The following is a 20387-nucleotide window of genomic DNA, read 5'->3' as shown; positions in this document are numbered from 1 at the left end:
ACTGCAACACTGAAGGAGGCTAAGGATGGAATGTCGGGAGGGGGAGTGGGATGGGGAATTGAAATGGACAGTGGTCGGGATGTTAGGCTGGACACTATGGGCCAGATGGAGATGCTCAGTGAAAGGGTCACCTAGTCTGTAAGTAGCCTCATCAACATAGAGATGAACACATTGGGAGCACTGGATGCATAGAGATGAACACATTGGGAGCACTGGATGCAATAGACTAGGCTGGTGAAGATGCAGGTGAAGTTCTAATTCACTTGAAAAGGCTGTTTAGGGCCTTGAATGGAGATAACGGAGGTGGTGTATGGGCAGGTGTTGCACCTTTTACTGTTCCAGGAGAAGGTACCGTGTGGGTTGGAGTAGTTGGTGGGGAGGATGGCATGAACTATGGAGTGGTGAAGGGAATGGTCCTTGTGGGGAGAGGAAGATGTTCTGGGTGACGGGGTCTGATTGTAACTAGCAAAAGTGTTTGTGGATGACATGTTGGATGCAGAGGCTGGTGGGAGTGGAAAGTGAGGACCAGGGGGATCCTATCTTTATTATGTTGCAGGGGGTCATGGTTAAAAGCTGTAGAGTGGGGAATGGAGGACGCACAGTGGAGGGCTGTCTGAATGACCGAGGGGGGAACAGAGCGTTGTTTGAAAAAGGTGGATATCCAGTATCTTGAGAGTGGAACATCTTCTCATCAGAGCAGATGTGATGGAGATGGAGGAATTGGGAAAACAGGATGGAGATTTTTCAGGAAACAGGGTAGGAGGAGGCGTAGTCTACATGGCTGTGGGAGTCTGTGTGTTCATAGTAAATGTTGGTACATAAGCTGTCACCAGAAGTGGAAACAGAGAGATCAAGAAAGTTGGAGGGGGGGTCAGTGGGTGTGGTGCAGACATGTCTTAGATAGGCCAAGTAAATTTGAGGGCAGGGTGGAAGCTGTTAGCAAAGCTGATGAACTGCTCCAATTCAGCCTGGGTGCAGCACCGATGCCGTTATCAATGTGATGGTGGAAGACTTGGGGAACAATACTGCTGTACATCCTGAAGAGGGACAGTTCAACACGACCAACAAATAGGCAGGTGTAGCTGGGGCCCATGCGAGGCTGGTGAAGATGCAGGTGAAGTTCTAATTCATGGCAACCCCCTGGATGTGGAGAAACTGGGAAGAATTGAAGGAAAACTTATTGAGGAGGAGGACTAGTTTGGCGAGGCAGAGAAGGGCATTGGTGAGCGAGTGTTGAATCTGTCTTTTGGTGAGGACAAAACTGAGAGCCTGTAGGCCATCCTTATGCAACATGGATGTGTACAGGGATTGTATATCCATAGTAAAGGTGAAGCACAAGGTGCCAGGGAGCCTGAAGTTACCAAAGAGGTGGACGCCATGATTTATTCTGGAAGCCTGATTAGTATCCTTTACCCAATCAGGAGCACAACTGATCATTCATCTCACATATTTGAGGGACCTTGCATTGTGTAAAAGGCCTACAAAACAGCCCGAAGTATATTTTTTATTAAAGGAACTTAAAAGGATTTTCAGACTTTAAGATGATAAAGTGCAATGTAAATGTTATTTTGGTAGATCCCAATGTTAATGTAATCTACTACCTGTGTTGAAAAGAGGGATGTATCGCTGAAACTATTTTTCTTGTGCTTAAAAGGACAAATGCAAGAGCAGTAAATTTCAAACAGTCACAGCAATTTATGCTACAGGGGAAAGGGCATTGATTGGGTGGCAAGATCACTCTGAGTGGGTGAGGCATTGCCTTGCTCGAAACAACAAGGAACTATCGGCTCCCTGTGCTTCTAGACAGTTCATTAATGTGCAAGGCTTGGACATAATCCTTTGTTTATAGAGAGCAGGTCCTTGCATCATGATCTACTAATACTATATAACTCCTGAAACCATGACACGTCCTAGGATGTCTTCTCATTGTTTGCACAAATTCATCTTTTGATTTTCACCTCTTTCATATTGTCTATTGTTCAATATAAATGCAAATTTGGCAATTTATAACTGACATTTTTATTGATATATTTGGATTCTAAATCAGATAACCTTACTACTATCTCAGAACCGGAGTGTTTCTTGCAAACCACTAGAGATGCATTACATAATCAATAGAGCTTAAACAGTTAATAGAATAGGCAAAAACAACTGTGCATTGCTCAAATTTTGAAGTGCCAACATCCTCACTCTCTCTTAAAAACAGCGACTATATGGCAGGCAGATTGGTTGTAATAAGCATCAACTTGATTCTTGGTGAATAACATTCCGAGTGACATTGATTGCTTCTGTTTTCACAATGTGCAGAACAAACTGCTCTCCCTGTTGACATTTCACGGGATTTGTGGTTCTTCATTCCGAGTGCAGACTTGTTTTGATGATGTCATCCTCCAGCTTTCAGCTCACTCTGTTGTGAAAGGATGAAACAGGATTCACTCGACTTTAAAGATTAGCCTTTAACGATGGGTCCTTTGATGTTCAAGCTCTTCCAGACATGGGCAGACAACCTTCTGCTTTGAGTGTCTTAAAAGTTCTGAGGGGAACAGGTACAGAAGCATTTCAGCGCTCCATAACTAAATATGATAAGGCTAAATAACACCTTTCAGCTATTCATCTTAAAAGTTAACCCTTTAAAATGTAATTGCAATGTATGCACAGCACTTGTTAGTTCTGGGTACAGAGCCTGATGTATAAGTCATTTGTCTCAGGACATTGTGAAAGATGCGTAATTGACTGTCAGTTATGTGTCCTGATTTAGATACAATTCTCTAACCCCATGTTTAAGTAAAACCTATTACTAAGCTTACTAATTGAGCATTTTCCAGTTCTAATAAAAGATCATTCACTTGAAAGTTTTTATAACTCCATACAGATGTTGTGAGACTTGTTGAGAATTTTTAGTACTTACCATCTGCATTTTAATAGATATTGATGTCAAGCTGGCAAAAGTTAATATCTTTTGTAGTAGCCAGCTGGACCTCATACAATATGAGATCCCTGATTGGGAATCTGGTACAATTGGAGAGCCCTGGCTGACATAAAGAGGCTGAGTGGCAAGGATACTGATGCCTGACTTTGAATGAGGCAGTACTGTATTCAAGGACTGTTCATGTGTAAATGGATGGTATATCGATGACAGAATACCAGCTCTGTGGAGTTATTTCAACAGTCCAGGAAGCAAATTGTAATATATTTGGTTTTAAGCATTTATTGGACAGAACTGGTCAAGTGTAGAAACTAGTGGATTGAATTGATAAATATTCTGACCAATTTTTTTTTCTCTGTTTTCCTTAATCTTCTAAAACCACTGACTCCTGCTTACATATCATGATGTGACACCTTCCAATATTTCAACTAAATGGGTATTCTTGATGTTGGCCCAGACGATGAGGCCTGGTGACTAGTTGAGCATGGGATATGTTGTAGCCAAGCCTAAAATATAATTTCCCAACATCAACCAAATACTTTTCAGTGAAAATCACTGATGAGTAATTGGAAAGGAACAAAGACTTGTATTATATAGTGCTTTTATGGCCTCCAGACATCCCAAAGCCTATCTCACTTTGGGATTATAGGAAAAATAACAGTCAATTTGTACAGCAAAATCCCAATAGCAAACAATGAAGAAAAGCCGAGCTGAGTTCTGCACCTCCACTGCGGCTCAAGCCTCTCCCAAGCCCTAGAATCAATTCTATAAGGCATACAGTCACTTCAGGTCAGATCAGATTCAGCTCAGAATGGGAACTGAATCCAGAGCCATTTTGGTGTTTATAGTTCAGTCCCAAGTTAAGCATCAAAGTTGACAATAAACAATGTCTGAAGTTCGAATCTGAGTTCAAATTGTAAGTTTTTGCAGTAAAAGCATGGATGTAGGTTGTACGAGAAGTAGTTTATTAAAAGACAAATTTTTGTATTTTTGGCGTATGTTCTTAGGTAATTATGGTGATTTGGAGACCAAATGAGTTATGCAACCATTTCAAAATGTAATCATTATCTTATTAAAATATATTACAATTTATTTCTACCAGGTATAAAAAGCCAAATGATTTTACACTATATTCTGCTTATAAATATTTATCTTGTGCAGGAAATATTTATTTGGACGGAAGCAGGAAAGCTGTTCTGAAGGGGGAATGATTGACATTAAGCTCTGCTGCCTGAGCTGTTGATCCATTACATTACTTGAGGAATTGATGTGTGATTCCTCCACTTAATGTAAACGTGAAAAGTACTGCAATGAGCGCACTTGCAATACTATTGCATCCATATGTACCTGACATTTAACTGATCCCAGGGAGCGACAAATGCCTGTACAACATTTTTGAGTCTAAAACCACTTCTTCAGCTAGCATGAATGTACTGAGAGTGTTACACTGATTTCTGTCTTACTGTTGGAATTTATTGGTCTCCCTTTAGCATTTTATTTTAAGGCCCAAGAAGGCAGCTGTAGGTAGGTTGGGAATAGGAAGAGCTCCAGACATGCCAAGAGGTTATCAGATGCAGATGGTGCGCCAAGTTCAGGGGAGGATAGATGGTTACTTACAGAAACCAGAAAGCTTATGAAAAGGTTTTGCAATTTATAGAATGATCTACCTCCTATAGCTTTGATAGGTTAGAAGACTGAGCTGATGTGGGATTCAATCAGATCACCATTCCTTACCGCCCGTGGTCCCACAGAGCAACAGTGGTGCTGAAAGACAGCAAAAGAAATAGTATGTGAAAGGAGTGGAAATGGCTGAATCCTGATGGTACTTCTATATTCAAAATAACAAACAGTGTGCTGACCTTTCTAGAAGCCTTTTATAAACTACCCTAAAATGCGCAGGAAAGTCTTCATCTCCAAGCAGCTTTTAATATGCAGTTTAACAACAAATGCTTGAAAGGATCAATCAGAAAAGCAATAAAACGTAATAGAAGCTGCTGGGAAGGTAAATACAAATCTGTACGATGTACTACTGTTCATCATACACAAATTGCACGTTATTAAGTGTCTAATCTTTGTGAAGATGAATTTGCATTGTGTGGACGAGCTGACAATCAATGAAGCCCACATCGAGGCCAATCCTGTAATCTGTGTGCATGCTTGTGCTGAGTAATGGAGTGAACCTTTTGGCTTATATACAGGAATTCAGGAGCTTCATGGTCATTTCACTGATACGAGGCTTTTACTTCTCTTTTCTTTAAAGTTATGAAGTATATTTTTCAACATAGTTGCAATTAGCACTCATGTTCTCATCCAAAAATGCAAGCATTGCAGTACCATGTTCATGATCAGGCTGGTTATTTCATGTTTGGCATCCAGGAATTATTGCCCACCGCCCCCCCCTCAGATAATTTAAGCAAGAATAGGATAAGACTATTTTGAGCTGCAATGTCAGCAAAGATTTGACTTATCTTGAAGGTGGCACTATATTTGGAGGCACCTACGGCAGCCATTATCCGATAATCACAGCATGCAGCAGGACATTGCGTAGTTCACTTCAGTACCACCACGAGGAGCATTGTAGATAACAACAGTATGTTGGAGAAAACCAAGCAACCAATCAGCGCGTATGCCAACACAGGGTGAACAGCAGAAGAACTTCTGTCTTATGATGGAATTGAGTTAACACTGAATAGGTGTTTTCCCCAGTTCATTTTTTTCCCAGTGTGTCCTGAGAGCACAATGTACTACGCTGTTTACTTTGTTCACTCATAAACCAATGTAATCAAAAACACATTACTCACCAGGAAATGTTTCTCTTACTGTGTTCTAAAAGAAACCAATATGGCTATAGAAATGCCATGTTGATCTTTAAACCACTCCAGATACACAGAAAATTCATATACCACTAGTTTAGAATTCAAAAATCCTCAAATAAATGATGTTGAAATATATACAAATCACATACCTTACATCACATGTGCAAATTTTGGGAGCTATCAGCTGACATGTCCCTGAGTCCTGATGGACTTCATCATTGGGTCTTAAAAGAACTGGCTAGTGAGACATTTGATATGTTGTTCTAATTTCATAAAATTCCCTAGATTCAGGGAAGGCCCAATGAGATTGGACTATACCTGATGTAGCTCCTTTATTCAAAAAGAGAAGGAGGCAGAAAGTAGGAAACTACAATCCGACCCCACCACTAAAGATATTTTTCCAACCCCATCCTTGCCCTTGGGGAAACCAAGCGGAGGCTTGGGGACCGCTTTGCAGAACACCTCTGCTTGGTTCGCAATAAACAACTGCACCTCCCAGTCGCGAACTATTTTAACTCACTCTCCCATTGCTTAGACGACAAGTCCATCATGGGCCTCCTGCAGTGCCACAATGATGCCACCCGAAAGCTGCAGGAACAGCAACTCATATTCCACTTAGGAACCCTGCAGCCCAATGGTATCAATGTGGACTTCACAAGCTTCAAAATCTCCGCTTCCTCCACTGCATCCCAAAACCAGTCCAGCTCGTCCCCTCCCCCCAATGCATCCCAAAACCAGCCCAACTTGTCCCCGCCTCCCTAACGTGTTCTTCCTCTCATCTATCCCCTCCTCCCACCTCAAGCTGCACCTCCATTTCCCACCTACTAATCTCATCCCACCTCCTTGACCTGTCCGTCCTCCCCGGACTGACCTATCCCCCTCCCCACCTCCCCACCTCCCCACCTATACTGTCCCCTCAACCTATCTTCTTCTCTATCCACCTTCGGTCCGCTTCCCCCTCTCTCCCTATTTATTTCAGAACCCTCTCCCCATCCCCCTCTCTCATGAAGGGTCTAGGCCCAAAACGTCAGCTTTTGTGCTCCTGAGATACTACTTGGCCTGCTGTGTTCATTCAGCTTCACACTTTGTTATCTTGGATTCTCCAACATGTGCAGTTCCCATTATCTATGGTCTGTGTGGAGTTTGTTTGTCAGTGCGGGTTTCCATGAGAAGCTACAGTTTCCTCCAACAGTCGAAGGATGCGCAGGTTAGGTGGACTGACCATGTTAAATTGCCTGTAGTATCAGGGGGTGTGTTGTGTCAGGTGAATTAGCGATGGTAAATGTGGGATTATTGGGGTAGGATGGGGGGTGTGGGTGCCTGTGTCTGGGTGGAATGCTCTTCAGAAGGTCAGTGCAGAATTAATGGTCTGAATGGCCTCTTTTCCTCACTGTAGGGATTCCATGACTCTATGATTCCAAGTGACTGGGCAAAGATCTGGTAAGTGGAGAATGGTATGGAAAGATATTTAAATGTTCGTTTTGACAAGAAGAAAGTCAAAGAAATATATTGTCTTAATGGGGAACAATTGCAGAGCCTCAAGGTTTAAATGAAACTGGCTAACCTGGTGCATAAATTGCAAAAGATACAACTAGTAATACATGACACTAACAGAATGTTATCATTTTTGGTGAGGGGAATTGATGCAAAGGTAAGGAGATAATGCCTCTGTTATGCAGGACACAGGTAAGATTACACCCAGAGTACAGTGTACAGTATTGCTCTGCTTATTTAAGGAAGAATGTAAATATGTTGTAAGCATTCTTAAGAAGGTTTACTGAACATATACTTGGAGTGAGTGGTTTGTCTTATGAGGAAAGGTTGGACAGGTTAGGAACTCTGAAGGGTGAAGGATGTCTGGATTGTAAGTTAAAAGATCATGAGGGGGTTTAACAGGATAACTGTGAAAAGGATGTTTAATCTCATAGGAAGATCTAGAACCAAGAGTCACCATTTACAAATAAATGGTTGCCTACGTCAGACAGATGTGAGAAAAATGATTCTCTGTCAGACCACCATGGATCCTTGGAACTCTCTTCTTTAAAAGGCAGTATAAGCAGAGTCTTTGTTTATTATTAAGTCCAAGATAAATCAATTCTTGGTACAAAGGCTTGAAGGGTCACCAGATGTAGGTGGAATGCAAAATTGAATTTACAGTCAGATCACCCATGATCTTATTAAATAGTGGAGCAGATTGTTGGAATGAAAAACCCTCTTCCTCGTGTTGATGTGTGAATGTGTTTTTGTATGAATGGTAGTATGAAATAGAATCAAACCATTTAATAAAATAAACATCCGGGAAAGAAAGAATGTGAAACGGTAATGTGATGCATATTTTGTTTAGCCAAAAGTTAGCTCCAAAGCTAATTAGCCCTTTTAGTTTATCTATATATTTGTATCAGTGTATGCCAGTCTGATCCTGCACCAGATTAATTCTGGGATGATGTACAAGCACTGAACTGATTGTTACGTTCTAGACTTTTCAACGACACAGCCATTGGTATAACATGAGTTAAAACATTTCTGGACAGCTCTTTAGCAAGCCTTCCACCTCAATGTGGTGTGGCCAGGATATAACTTGTATTATAAATGGATGGAGCAGAGTAAAATTCCTACACACTATTAAATGGTGACCAAAGACCATTGTCTTAATCTCAATGAAGGCACTGAATGATGACTGGGTGTTACTTTACAGTGAGCAAGGGAGAGTCATTGAATCATTCTTAGGCTTGCCTTCACCAGTTATGAAGCTTGGTCAGCAAATCACCTCCATTATTTTGATTGAAGAAGGCATTACGCATGAAAGAGAATTGCAAAGAGAAAGAAATGCAATTCAATCATAAAACATTTTTCAACATCAATCAATTTTACAACTATTGCTGTTGTATTGCTTTTAACTTTAGTCTTCTTTTTATTCTTAATTTGTGAATTTGTAGCTGATCTCGATCAAATTGATTTAAAATAAGATGCAGTTGCTTGATTTGCAAAATCACACATTGTGGCTGACAGGAGATGTGCTTTATTTTGAATTTCAATATTTTTCCATTTTTTTCATGAAGACTCTTGTTGAGTATATTTCCATAATTGCTAGAAATATTCCTCATGTGCCTATCTATTTGTCACATGTGAGCCTTATATAATGAGTGTTTGCAACCACAAATTACATTGCAGCCAAATCTGAGTCCATCCTCATCCTATTGGCCACATGTGTACTGTTACTAGTGATGCTTAGAAAATAGCATTTGGAAGCAGAACTCTGGGTGACATTTATGCTTTTTCTTCCTGACTTCACTGTCATTGTAACCAATTAAATCATGTACGAAGATTTTGAGTAATACCCTAACAAGAATATTTATGAAGGGCAAACGCAAAAAGTTTTCACTTTAATTCCTCATTAAGTAACTGTTTGCAGGTTACCACCAGTTCATTTCTTAAAATTAATGAGCTTAAATTTGGATGAAATAGGTTGTCTTGCACTAAACAGCATATTAACTTTATACTGCCAATCTCCCACCAGGATCCTCAAACTACTAAGTAAATGAATTAACATTTTCTTGCCCATTAATAAGGCAGTGACAGAACAAAGTCATAAACTAATAATGAATCAAAAATTAACTGCACTGAAACCTAAACACTAAAATACAAAAAAAATTATGAATGACTCAATCTATGAAACAAGAGTTTAAAAAGTTATGTCACAGTAATTTATCAATGGCTGTTGATTATAAATTTACAGTTGACAGTGTTTGAGATTAGTCCAATTAATGTAAGATTAACCTTCTTAAGGAACTGTCAAGTGAGTTGCATTAGATAACTAGTTCACTGAATAGGTTTTATTATTATTATCTTTATTTTCTTATCTTTATTTTATTATCTTGGAATCTCCAGCATCTGCAGTTCCCATTATCTCTAGTTCACTGAATAGTTTGGTTAGCAATGTTTTTACAATTTATGTAACTTATCCCAATGCGGATAACTAGTTGCCTTATCTTTCTCCGAAATGATGGTGGTAGTCTTTTTTGAGATATTTGCTTGATGTGCTAATCCATGCACTTTTGGGGGAAGAAGCAGTTAATAGTTTACGTTGTTCTTGCCATGGTGGGACTGGCCTATGAAGAGATTTGGGAAAACTGTATTTTTTAGAGTTTCAAAACATGAGCGGTGATACCATTGAAACCTATGAAACACTTGAAGGGATAAACAGAATATAAGCATGTAAAATGTTTCACATTATTTACGAGGCTGAAACCAGGGACGGGGAGTGCAGGAGGTACAGTTTAAAAATAAAATAAATAAATACAGGTTGGGGATGGCGAGAAATTATTCTACTTGGTGTATTGTGAACCTTTGGAATTATTTCCCATAAAGAGCTATGGAGGCTCCATCTTTACATATGTTTAAGGCAGAGATGGATAGATTTCTGATTACCAGTAGCGTTTATGGTTATTGGGATGGGCTGAGTAGAGGGAAATGAAATGTTGATCTGCCGCGATCATATTGAATGGGAGGGCAGGCTTGATGGGCTGAATGATCTTCCCCTATTCTTCTGTTGAGGTGAAACCCTTTGGTTTCTTTCAAAGATGGTTTCCAGTATCTGGTCATGTGACCATGTTTCCTTGAAAATAAACAATATAAAAAGAGTCAAGATGTGCAAGGGCAGTATTTTAACATAATTAAATCTTTAAAATGTAGAACATAGAACATAGAACAGTACAGCACAGAACAGGCCCTTCAGCCCACAATGTTGTGCCGACCATTGATCCTCATGTATGCACCCTCAAATTTCTGTGACCATATGCATGTCCAGCAGTCTCTTAAATGACCCCAATGACCTTGCTTCCACAACTGCTGCTGGCAACGCATTCCATGCTCTCACAACTCTGTGTAAAGAACCCGCCTCTGACATCCCCTCTATACTTTCCACCAACCAGCTTAAAACTATGACCCCTCGTGCTAGCCATTTCTGCCCTGGGAAATAGTCTCTGGCTATCAACTCTATCTATGCCTCTCATTATCTTGTATACCTCAATTAGGTCCCCTCTCCTCCTCCTTTTCTCCAATGAAAAGAAACCAAGCTCAGTCAACCTCTCTTCATAAGATAAGCCCTCCAGTCCAGGCAGCATCCTGGTAAACCTCCTCTGAACCCTCTCCAAAGCATCCACATGTTTCCTATAATACGGCGACCAGAACTGGACGCAGTATTCCAAGTGCGGTCTAACCAAAGCTTTATAGAGCTGCAACAAGATCTCATGACTCTTAAACTCAATCCCCCTGTTAATGAAAGCCAAAACACCATATGCTTTCTTAACAACCCTGTCCACTTGCGTGGCCATTTTAAGGGATCTATGTATCTGCACACCAAGATCCCTCTGTTCCTCCACACTGCCAAGAATCCTATCCTTAATCCTGTACTCAGCTTTCAAATTCGACCTTCCAAAATGCATCACCTCGCATTTATCCAGGTTGAACTCCATCTGCCACCTCTCAGCCCATCTCTGCATCCTGTCAATGTCCTGCTGCAGCCTACAACAGCCCTCTATACTGTCAACGACACCTCCGACCTTTGTGTCGTCTGCAAACTTGCTGACCCATCCTTCAATCCCCTCATCCAAGTCACTAATAAAAATTACAAACAGTAGAGGCCCAAAGACAGAGCTCTGTGGAACCCCACTCACCACTGACTTCCAGGCAGAATATTTTCCTTCTACTACCACTCGCTGTCTTCTGTTGGCCAGCCAATTCTGTATCCAAGCAGCTAAGTTCCCCTGTATCCCATTCCTCCTGACCTTCTGAATGAGCCTACCATGGGGAACCTTATCAAATGCCTTACTGAAGTCCATATACACCACATCCACAGCTCGACCCTCATCAACTTTTCTAGTCACATCCTCAAAAAACTCGATAAGGTTTGTGAGGCATGACCTACCCCTCACAAAGCCGTGTTGACTGTATTTGATCAAGCCATGCTCCTCCAGATGGTCATAAATCCTATCCCTCAGAATCCTTTCTAACACCTTGCAGACGACAGACGTGAGACTTACCGGTCTGTAATTGCCGGGGATTTCCCTATTTCCTTTCTTGAAGAGAGGAATTACATTTGCCTCTCTCCAGTCCTCAGGTACGACTCCAGTGGAGAGCGAGGATGCAAAGATCTTCACAAGTGGCGAAGCAATTTCATTTCTCGCTTCCCAAAGCAGCCGAGGACAAATCTGGCCCGGGCCTGGCGACTTGTCAGTCTTAATGTTTGACAAAATTTTCAGCACATCAGCTTCCTCTATCTCTATCCATTCCAGCATGCACACCTGCTCTTCAAAGGTTTCATTCACTACAAAGTTCATTTCTTTCGTAAGTAGTTATCAGTGTTCATCTTTAAATTTTGTGCAATAAAATTCTTTTAAACCTTGTACTCCATTCCTTTAATAAATAACTGGAGTTTTAGGTTAAAAGAAAATAAATAAATGTATGACTGATCTCTACTGAAATCGTAACAACAATGAGCTTCCATCTGCAGAGCTGCTAACCATTTTTTTTGGAGCCTTGGCTGTCAAACCAATTTGCGATATATCTGAACTTGCCATCTTTAATTTCATCTACTTTGTTGCTAGGAAACTTGTATTTCTAAGTATTTCTATCAGACTATACATGCTATTTGGTCTTAACCTCTAATACCCCTTTTTGTCAGAGTTGCACTTCCCAATTTTACAAAGATGGCTTTCCACATATAATAGATGCTGAATTAAAAACAGACACTACTGAAAATACTCAACTGGCTTGAGAGCAACTGTGCAGTGAGACAGCTGACATTTCAAATCTATGACCTTTTATCAGCAATCAATATCAAACTCGTACCCTTGAATTATAAGATGACTAAATCATTGGAGCAAAGGTAAAGGCTGGAGACTGAACATTGCGATTCAGAACTAAGTTTAAAGTATAAAAAAACAATTTTGCATTTATTTAATTTCCAAGTATCTTTCCAATTATATTGAACAATCTGAGAGGCATGTATTAGCATCAGTACTTCTGCTGTCAGTAAACTCACACGTCATTGTTGATATTTATAAGGACTTACAAACCAATTGAAATACTGGTATCTACACATGTCAAATTGCTTTTTAACAAACCTTCTTCAGACTTGTATTTTGAATGGTTTTCTATTTTAATCTTTAAAATGAATGCTTTATTTGTAGAATAAGTGAGTGCACAAGCATACCATACACCGATTGAGGAATCTCTGCAATTTTTCTATTGCCCTCAATTATCTGATATTATGTATTCAAAAGTTCAAGTGGTTAAATACTGGCTATACCAGCCTTCAAAGCCTCTTGTCCTTATTGAGAAATGTCCAAAAGTCATTGTGAAGAAATGTCGGCAAAATCCTCACGAGAGCTCTACAATATTTTCTTAATTTGTTCATAGAATGTAGGCATCTCTGGCTAAGCCAACATTTATTGCCCATGCAAATTTTCCATTCAAAGGTGGCAGGAAGCTGCCTTCATGAGCCAATACAATCCTTAATATAGGTACCTCCACAGTGCTGATGGGAGGGAAGTTCCAGGATTTTGACCCTACATTGAAAGACTGATGAAAAATATGGTTCCAGGTCAGTATGTTGTGTGGCTTAAAAGGAATTTGCAAGTGCTGGTGTTTCCATCGATCTGTTGCCCTTGTGACGGAAGTCATGGATTTGGAAGCTGCTGAAGGAAGACCTTGTGTAGATTGATGCAGTGCATCTTGTTGATGCTATGTACTCCCACTGTGCATCAGTGTGAAGGGAGTAAACGTTGATGATGGTGGTCAAGGTGCCAATCCAGCTGGGCTAAATCTGTCTTTGTACAATCATGAGCCTGCAGTCCACTTTAGATCTCCACCACTTTCTATTTCCATTGACATCTAATCACTGTTTCTCACATTACATCATGTCACAAAGCCAAGATTTAGCTCAATTAGTTTCTATACTTGCTGCAGAAATAAATTTGGAAATGAAAACTTCCACAAACATATGAAATAAATAGAATCCATTATTGAAGCAATTTCCTTAATATCATGAACCTTTCATCTGTTAATAGGACAGCTCAAAGAATATTGCTAAAACATTATTGCTGATTGGAGAAGATAAACAAGGATTAATTTGGGGTAGAATTGTATATTAGCTGCTCAACAACAAGTGCAAATGTATGATCTAGAGCCATTTGAAAATTGTTGTCTTGTACCTAATGCCTCTCAATCATTCAACATTATATTTGCGTATATTCATCTGTCTTTTTGTCTTTGCTTTGCTGCCAAAATGAGTCACAGTACCATTGCAGAAGTTGTCAAAAATCAATAATTGGCTGTTATAGGTGTCTGCACAAGCTTTAAATCAGAAAAAAAGAGGGAAATATAATATATATACCATTATGTCAATTAATATTTCATTGAAAAATTAGCTAATCTGAAAGCTTCAGGATGCACTGCTTTAAAGTGTATTTATAAATAGGCAATGAACTATGCGAGATAATAAAATGTGAGGCTGGATGAACACAGCAGGCCCAGCAGCATCTCAGGAGCACAAAAGCTGACGTTTTGGGCCTAGACCCTTCATCAGAGAGGGGGATGGGGTGAGGGTTCTGGAATAAATAGGGAGAGAGGGGGAGGCAGACCGAAGATGGAGAGAAAAAAAGATAGGTAGAGAGGAGAGTATAGGTGGGGAGGTAGGGAGGGGATAGGTCAGTCCAGGGAAGACGGACAGGTCAAGGAGGTGGGATGAGATTAGTAGGTAGGAGATGGAGGTGCGGCTTGGGGTGGGAGGAAGGGATGGGTGAGAGGAAGAACAGGTTAGGGAGGCAGAGACAGGTTGGATTGGTTTTGGGATGCAGTGGGTGGAGGGGAAGAGCTGGGCTGGTTGTGTGGTGCAGTGGGGGGAGGGGTCGAACTGGGCTGGTTTTAGATCCCCCTCCCATTCTTTAGATGACATGTCCATCATGGGCCTCCTGCAGTGCCACAATGATGCCACCCGAAGGTTACAGGAACAGCAACTCATATTCCGCTTGGGAACCCTGCAGCCCAATGGTATCAATGTGGACTTCACCAGCTCCAAAATCTCCCCTTCCCCCACCGCATCCCAAAACCAGCCCAGTTCGTCCCCTCCTCCCACTGCACCACACAACCAGCCCAGCTCTTCCCCTCCACCCACTGTATCCCAAAACCAGTCCAACCTGTCTCTGCCTCCCTAACCTGTTCTTCCTCTCACCCATCCCTTCCTCCCACCCCAAGCCACACATCCATCTCCTACCTACTAACCTCATCCCACCTCCTTGACCTGTCCGTCTTCCCTGGACTGACCTATCCCCTCCCTACCTTCGCACCTATCGTCTCCTCTCCACCTATCTTCTTTTCTCTCCATCTTCGGTCCGCCTCCCCTTCTCTCCCCATTTATTCCAGAACCCTCACCCCATCCCCCTCTCTGCTGAAGGGTCTAGGCCCGAAACGTCAGCTTTTGTGCTCCTGAGATGCTGCTTGGCCTGCTGTGTTCATCCAGCCTCACATTTTATTATCTTGGATTCTCCAGTATCTGCAGTTCCCATTATCAATGAACTATGTGTTTCTGTTTGTATTTTAATCATTTTATTACAATAGTGTTATTTAATTTCAACATGACTTCGTATTCATCCTGAAAGAAAATTGCCATTGTTGCCAACGTTGAGCATTGCATCAAGAATAGTAAAGCCAAGGTAATCCTTTTTCTCCTATGATTATAAACATAGTTAGACATTAAACTGCGGATATCAAAACTGAAAACTACAAACAATAAATAGAGATAATAGTGTGAAGCTGGAGGAACACGGCAGGCCAGGCAGCATCAGAGGAGCAGGAAAGCTGATGTTTTGGGTCGGGATCCTTCTTCTGAAATTTCTGAAGAAGGGTCCCAACCCAAAACGTCAGCTTTCCAGCTCCTCTGATGCTGCCTGGTCTGCCATGTTCCTCCAGCTTCACACTGTATTATCTCTGGCCTCAGCATCGGCAGCTCTTATTACCTCTAAATAATAAATAGATATGTGAACTTTTGACTAGGGGACAATTTATCAGATAATGTAAGAAACCGGAGACCAAATCATGTTCAATTTAGTTATAAATGAATGATCGGTCAGTGATAAAATCTAAGCATTTTTTTAAAATGTAGGAGTCCTCATGGAGAATGAGGAAGTGATCGCTTAGTGGTATTTCTTGTTTGGACTCTTACTCTATAAAGTCTGGGGAACTGGGTTCAAATCCTGCCATGGCAAATGATCAGATTGGACTTTAGTTTTAAAAATATCCAGAATTTAGATTCAAATGAGACCACAAATCAATTGTTAGAAAGACCCACCTTCTTCACTACATCCTTTAGGGAAGGAAACTGCCATCCTTTCGAGATAATGGGAACTGCAGATGCTGGAGAATCAGAGATGACAAAGTGTGAAGCTGGATGTACACAGCAGGTCAAGCAGCTTCTCCTAAGATGCTGCTTGGCCTGCTGTGTTCATCCAGCTTCACACTTTGTTAACTGCTATCCTTTACCTGTTTTGGCTGATGTGTGACTCCAGATCCACAACAATGTGATTGACTGACTTTTAATTGCCCTCTGGACAATTAGGGGTGGGTAATAAATTCTAGCCCAGCCAGTCCCATGATTGAATAAAGAAAAAGAAATGTGAATGAAATATTTGCAATGTGAATGCACCTAGATATTAGCAAACCTATTCTCGAGGTATCTATTACATCAGAAAATATAAATACATTATGTATCTATTTGGCTTGCTTATTGTTGTATGTAGCATTTCAAAGTTGAATGTATAGACTGTTGCTGATAAAGAATAACAGCCTATGACACTGTAGGTTTGCCACCACAGCGGTCATCCTAAAGCCTTCACGGTTAAAGCTCTAAATCTTTGCATAGTAATGCATCATAGAAACAGTTTCTCTTGGAACATTTTTAATAAATAATTGAAGCTATCAGTTCTGATAATAGTTACTCCACATGAACCCATATCCAAGCCAACATTAATGAATGGCCTGAAAGTTTTTTTACTGCATATTATACATAGAAAGGAACACAGAAGTACTTAAACAGCACTTCTCACAATCTTGGTATGACACAAAATGCAGAAGCAACCAAATAATTCTGAGGTATAGTCTTTGGTGTAATAGAGGGAAGCATGTTACTCTGATTATGTATTGCTGTACTTATATTGGGTTTCTATGCAAGATATGAAATGGCTTTAAGTGGTTGGGTGAAGAACTCCTCAGTGTTTTTTGATTCCTATAATCTACAGGCTTTTAACTCTAAAGCCTACTATCATGTGCCCACTAATTCTAAATTTATCAATTTTAAACGTTTTAGTTCCTGGCCTCTGACAGGTTTTCAATAAAAATCAGTGGAAAATCAAAGAAGAATTATAGAATGACTGGAAAGTTTTCAACTTTGTACAAAACCTCAAATCTGAGGATAGTTCTGAAAGAATCACAAAATTCTGAAACATATATATTTGTATCGGCATATTTTTAATTTTGCATGTCTGTTTGTGTGTACATATGTGCCTTGGGAAAAACAGCACTGAAATAGTTAATCAAGTATTGTTTATGCATTTTCGGCATAACTTATAGCTCCTCCTTTCAAAAACATAACAAAGCCTCCCATCTCAACTTTCACGAAATATAACACATTTTTAGTTGCATTGTCTTGATAAGTGAGATTTCAAACTGAGGCCAAACTCTACAGTAAAACGAAAATGTGTTCTCAATGGCAAGCATATGTAAGTGAGGGGAATTATTTTGGCAAACTGCATGAACCACAAGTATTAATCTAAGTCAAAGTTTTGCAGTTTTCTTCAGAATGACAGTTAAAATAAAGTGGATGGAAGCGAGGAATAACCAATGTTGTCACAGGGGCCAAAGTGGTTTGCCAGAAAAAACATTACACCTTCCTCTATAGTATTTACATGCTGTGTCTAGCAACGGAGAAACAAGGAACGTGTTATGTAGCTTCTGTAATTTTATCTGCAGGCAAGTGAAAGCTGACAGGCTGTGTTTTTTTTTGAAATGTATTGATCTGTACAGCAAGAAAACTTGAGGCTTTTTAGGCAGTGCTGAAAAGAGTGAAAGCATTCAAAATCTGAATATTGCCATTGCAGTGTATTTATTACAATGATATATGACTGCTTTTCATGAGATGAGTATGAATTGATGAAAATATACATTAAATTGTTTATTTAATATTTAATGTAATTAAATATTAAGTTACTCTTGCATCCAGAATTTTTAAAAAAGAATTTACTATGGTTCACTCATTTTTGCTGCAACTCTAAGCTGAATCTTAACTTTTTTTTGGCTAAGTACAAAATGTGTTGAGTATTTTTTTGGAGGGGTTCTCGCTGTATAGCTCAGTGGGACTTCTCACCCCATCTTGTCAAACTCACCTCATTAACTATCTATCATGCCGCGATCATATCCCTCACATCCAATTCTACCCCAGTCTTATCGTATGCCATTCATGGGAATAACTCAGTGAATAACAGATCAGCATCCTTTGTGCCCATGGAATTTTTAAAAGCATCTTGTGCAGCCTGTCAAATATTTTCAGCCCAGAGCTGTCCCAATTGTTTCCTGACATCTGCCCTGGGCATCGCACACAGGAAAAATTTGGCACCTTGCTTTGGGGGCAGGCACCTGGATGTACTGCTGGATGAATGGACCAGTTCAGATACAGACCTCCTCTTCCTCTAGAACCAATATTGAAAACCATGGTGTAGCCCAAGCCAGCCTGGTTCATGGTTGTCATTCCGGTCAACACGGGGCCAGCTGTCTGAAGAAGTACAGACTGTAGAAAGAAAGTCAATGACCTTCTTCCCCTCACCAGCATAAATGTCACCATATCCTCGCCAATACTTCACACTCAGCCTATCTCTGTTACTGCACTCACCTCCCACAAAGGCTCACGCTTTACGACTTGTCTGCACTATCTTGTCCACTGCCACCCACATCAACCCTGGCAGTACTAATCCTGAAGGTCCTCTATGTTGTCTATTTATTCATTTGGGATACCTCAGTAACTACACCAAAAGTAACAGCCATGCACCCCCAATTTCATATCCTATAATACTTGCCTCTCTCTCATTCCAGGAGGAAAGCAGCCCGCAGTAGGACAGAGATAGGGAGGTGGGCTGCCGAAAATTCAGCTCCTCACCCTTTACATGGAAAACATTTTGACTCTGATGGTACCTTGCTCATGCTCGAGCCCTGGATTAACATCAAAAGCTGCCCTTGACATACTGTGCTGGGACCCAGTAAATGAAGGTATCTCTTATGAGTTGACTGAGTCCTGTAGGTAACAATGACAAGCTATCTGCCTTTCTGTCTCTTCAGAACAGCAAAATAAAACAGAAAAAATATGGGATAATAAAATGTGAGGCTGGATGAACACAGCAGGCCAAGCAGCATCTCAGGAACACAAAAGCTGACGTTTCGGGCCTAGACCCTTCAGCAGAGAGGGGGATGGGGTGAGGGTTCTGGAATAAATAGGGAGAGAGGGGGAGGCGGACCGAAGATGGAGAGAAAAGAAGATAGGTGGAGAGAATATAGGTGGGGAGGTAGGGAGGGGATAGGTCAGTCCACGGAAGACGGACAGGTCAAGGAGGTGGGATGAGGTTAGTAGGTAGATGGGGGTGCGGCTTGGGGTGGGAGGAAGGGATGGGTGAGAGGAAGAACAGGTTAGGGAGGCAGAGACAGGTTGGACTGGTTTTGGGATGCAGTGGGTGGAGGGGAAGAGCTGGGCTGGTTTAGGGATGCAGTGGGGGAAGGGGAGATTTTGAAACTGGTGAAGTCCACATTGATACCATTGGGCTGCAGGGTTCCCAAGCGGAATATGAGTTGCTGTTCCTGCAACCTTCGGGTGGCATCATTGTGGCACTGCAGGGGGCCCATGATGGACATGGGGATGGTATCTCTAGTCGAGGGATAAGCACACACAAAGGCAAGGTAATGCAGGGGTGCTTTGAGTTTTCAGATAATCTTAGAGTGAGTGAGCACTAAGAGATGAAAAGGCCAGAGATGAGGCCTGGTCCAGTTCATGATGTGAGTGCATGTCACTAGTGCACAATGTCCTTGCTGTAGCATTCCAATTATAATCACTTTGCAGTCCCAGATGTGTCTCTGAAGTGCAAAAACATACTGTAAGTGGATCTGAAATGTGCCATGAGGGTTCTTAGGGGCTGGCACATGCTGGAAGTCAATGTCTGCAGACATGGGATCCGTGTGATTGGTGCCTATAGATTGTGCCTTGAGATTTTGGTGCCCACAGTCCAAAATGGAGGTCCTTTGGAGGTTACAGTGAGCTGAAGTCAACAAATACCTGCTCTGACTTCCCTGCCAAGCATATTTTACATCAAACTTATTTGATACATTTGGTAGATAGAATGCTGAGTATTAATGTTGCAAGTTGAGTCCTTAATAAAGTGACCATGAGAAATACTGCCCACCCCCAACCTTAACTGGTAAATTGCAGCTGCCTTGCACCCAGCTGACACATAAAAGATGAAATGAGATGCTCCTGACATCGAGGTAGACCTCATTGAACTTCTCACCTATTTCTGTTTGTCGAGTTAGGAATTTTAGAGGTATTAGAATTC

General features: G+C 41.0%; 1 long non-coding RNA gene across 2 annotated transcripts in view; it reads right to left on the bottom strand.

Moving 5' to 3' along the window:
- Nucleotides 1-309: 309 nt before the first annotated feature.
- The window catches only part of LOC125466334 (uncharacterized), an 86528-nt gene continuing 66450 nt past the window's right edge, over nucleotides 310-20387 (bottom strand). For both annotated transcript variants that reach the window (XR_007250435.2, XR_007250433.2), the window contains one exon: nucleotides 310-2533. This is a non-coding gene — a long non-coding RNA (uncharacterized LOC125466334). The remainder of the gene's footprint in view (nucleotides 2534-20387) is intronic.

The sequence above is a fragment of the Stegostoma tigrinum genome, chromosome 31 (assembly GCF_030684315.1).
Source record: "Stegostoma tigrinum isolate sSteTig4 chromosome 31, sSteTig4.hap1, whole genome shotgun sequence".
NCBI lineage: Eukaryota > Metazoa > Chordata > Chondrichthyes > Orectolobiformes > Stegostomatidae > Stegostoma > Stegostoma tigrinum.
This window is presented reverse-complemented; position numbering and strand designations above follow the sequence as displayed.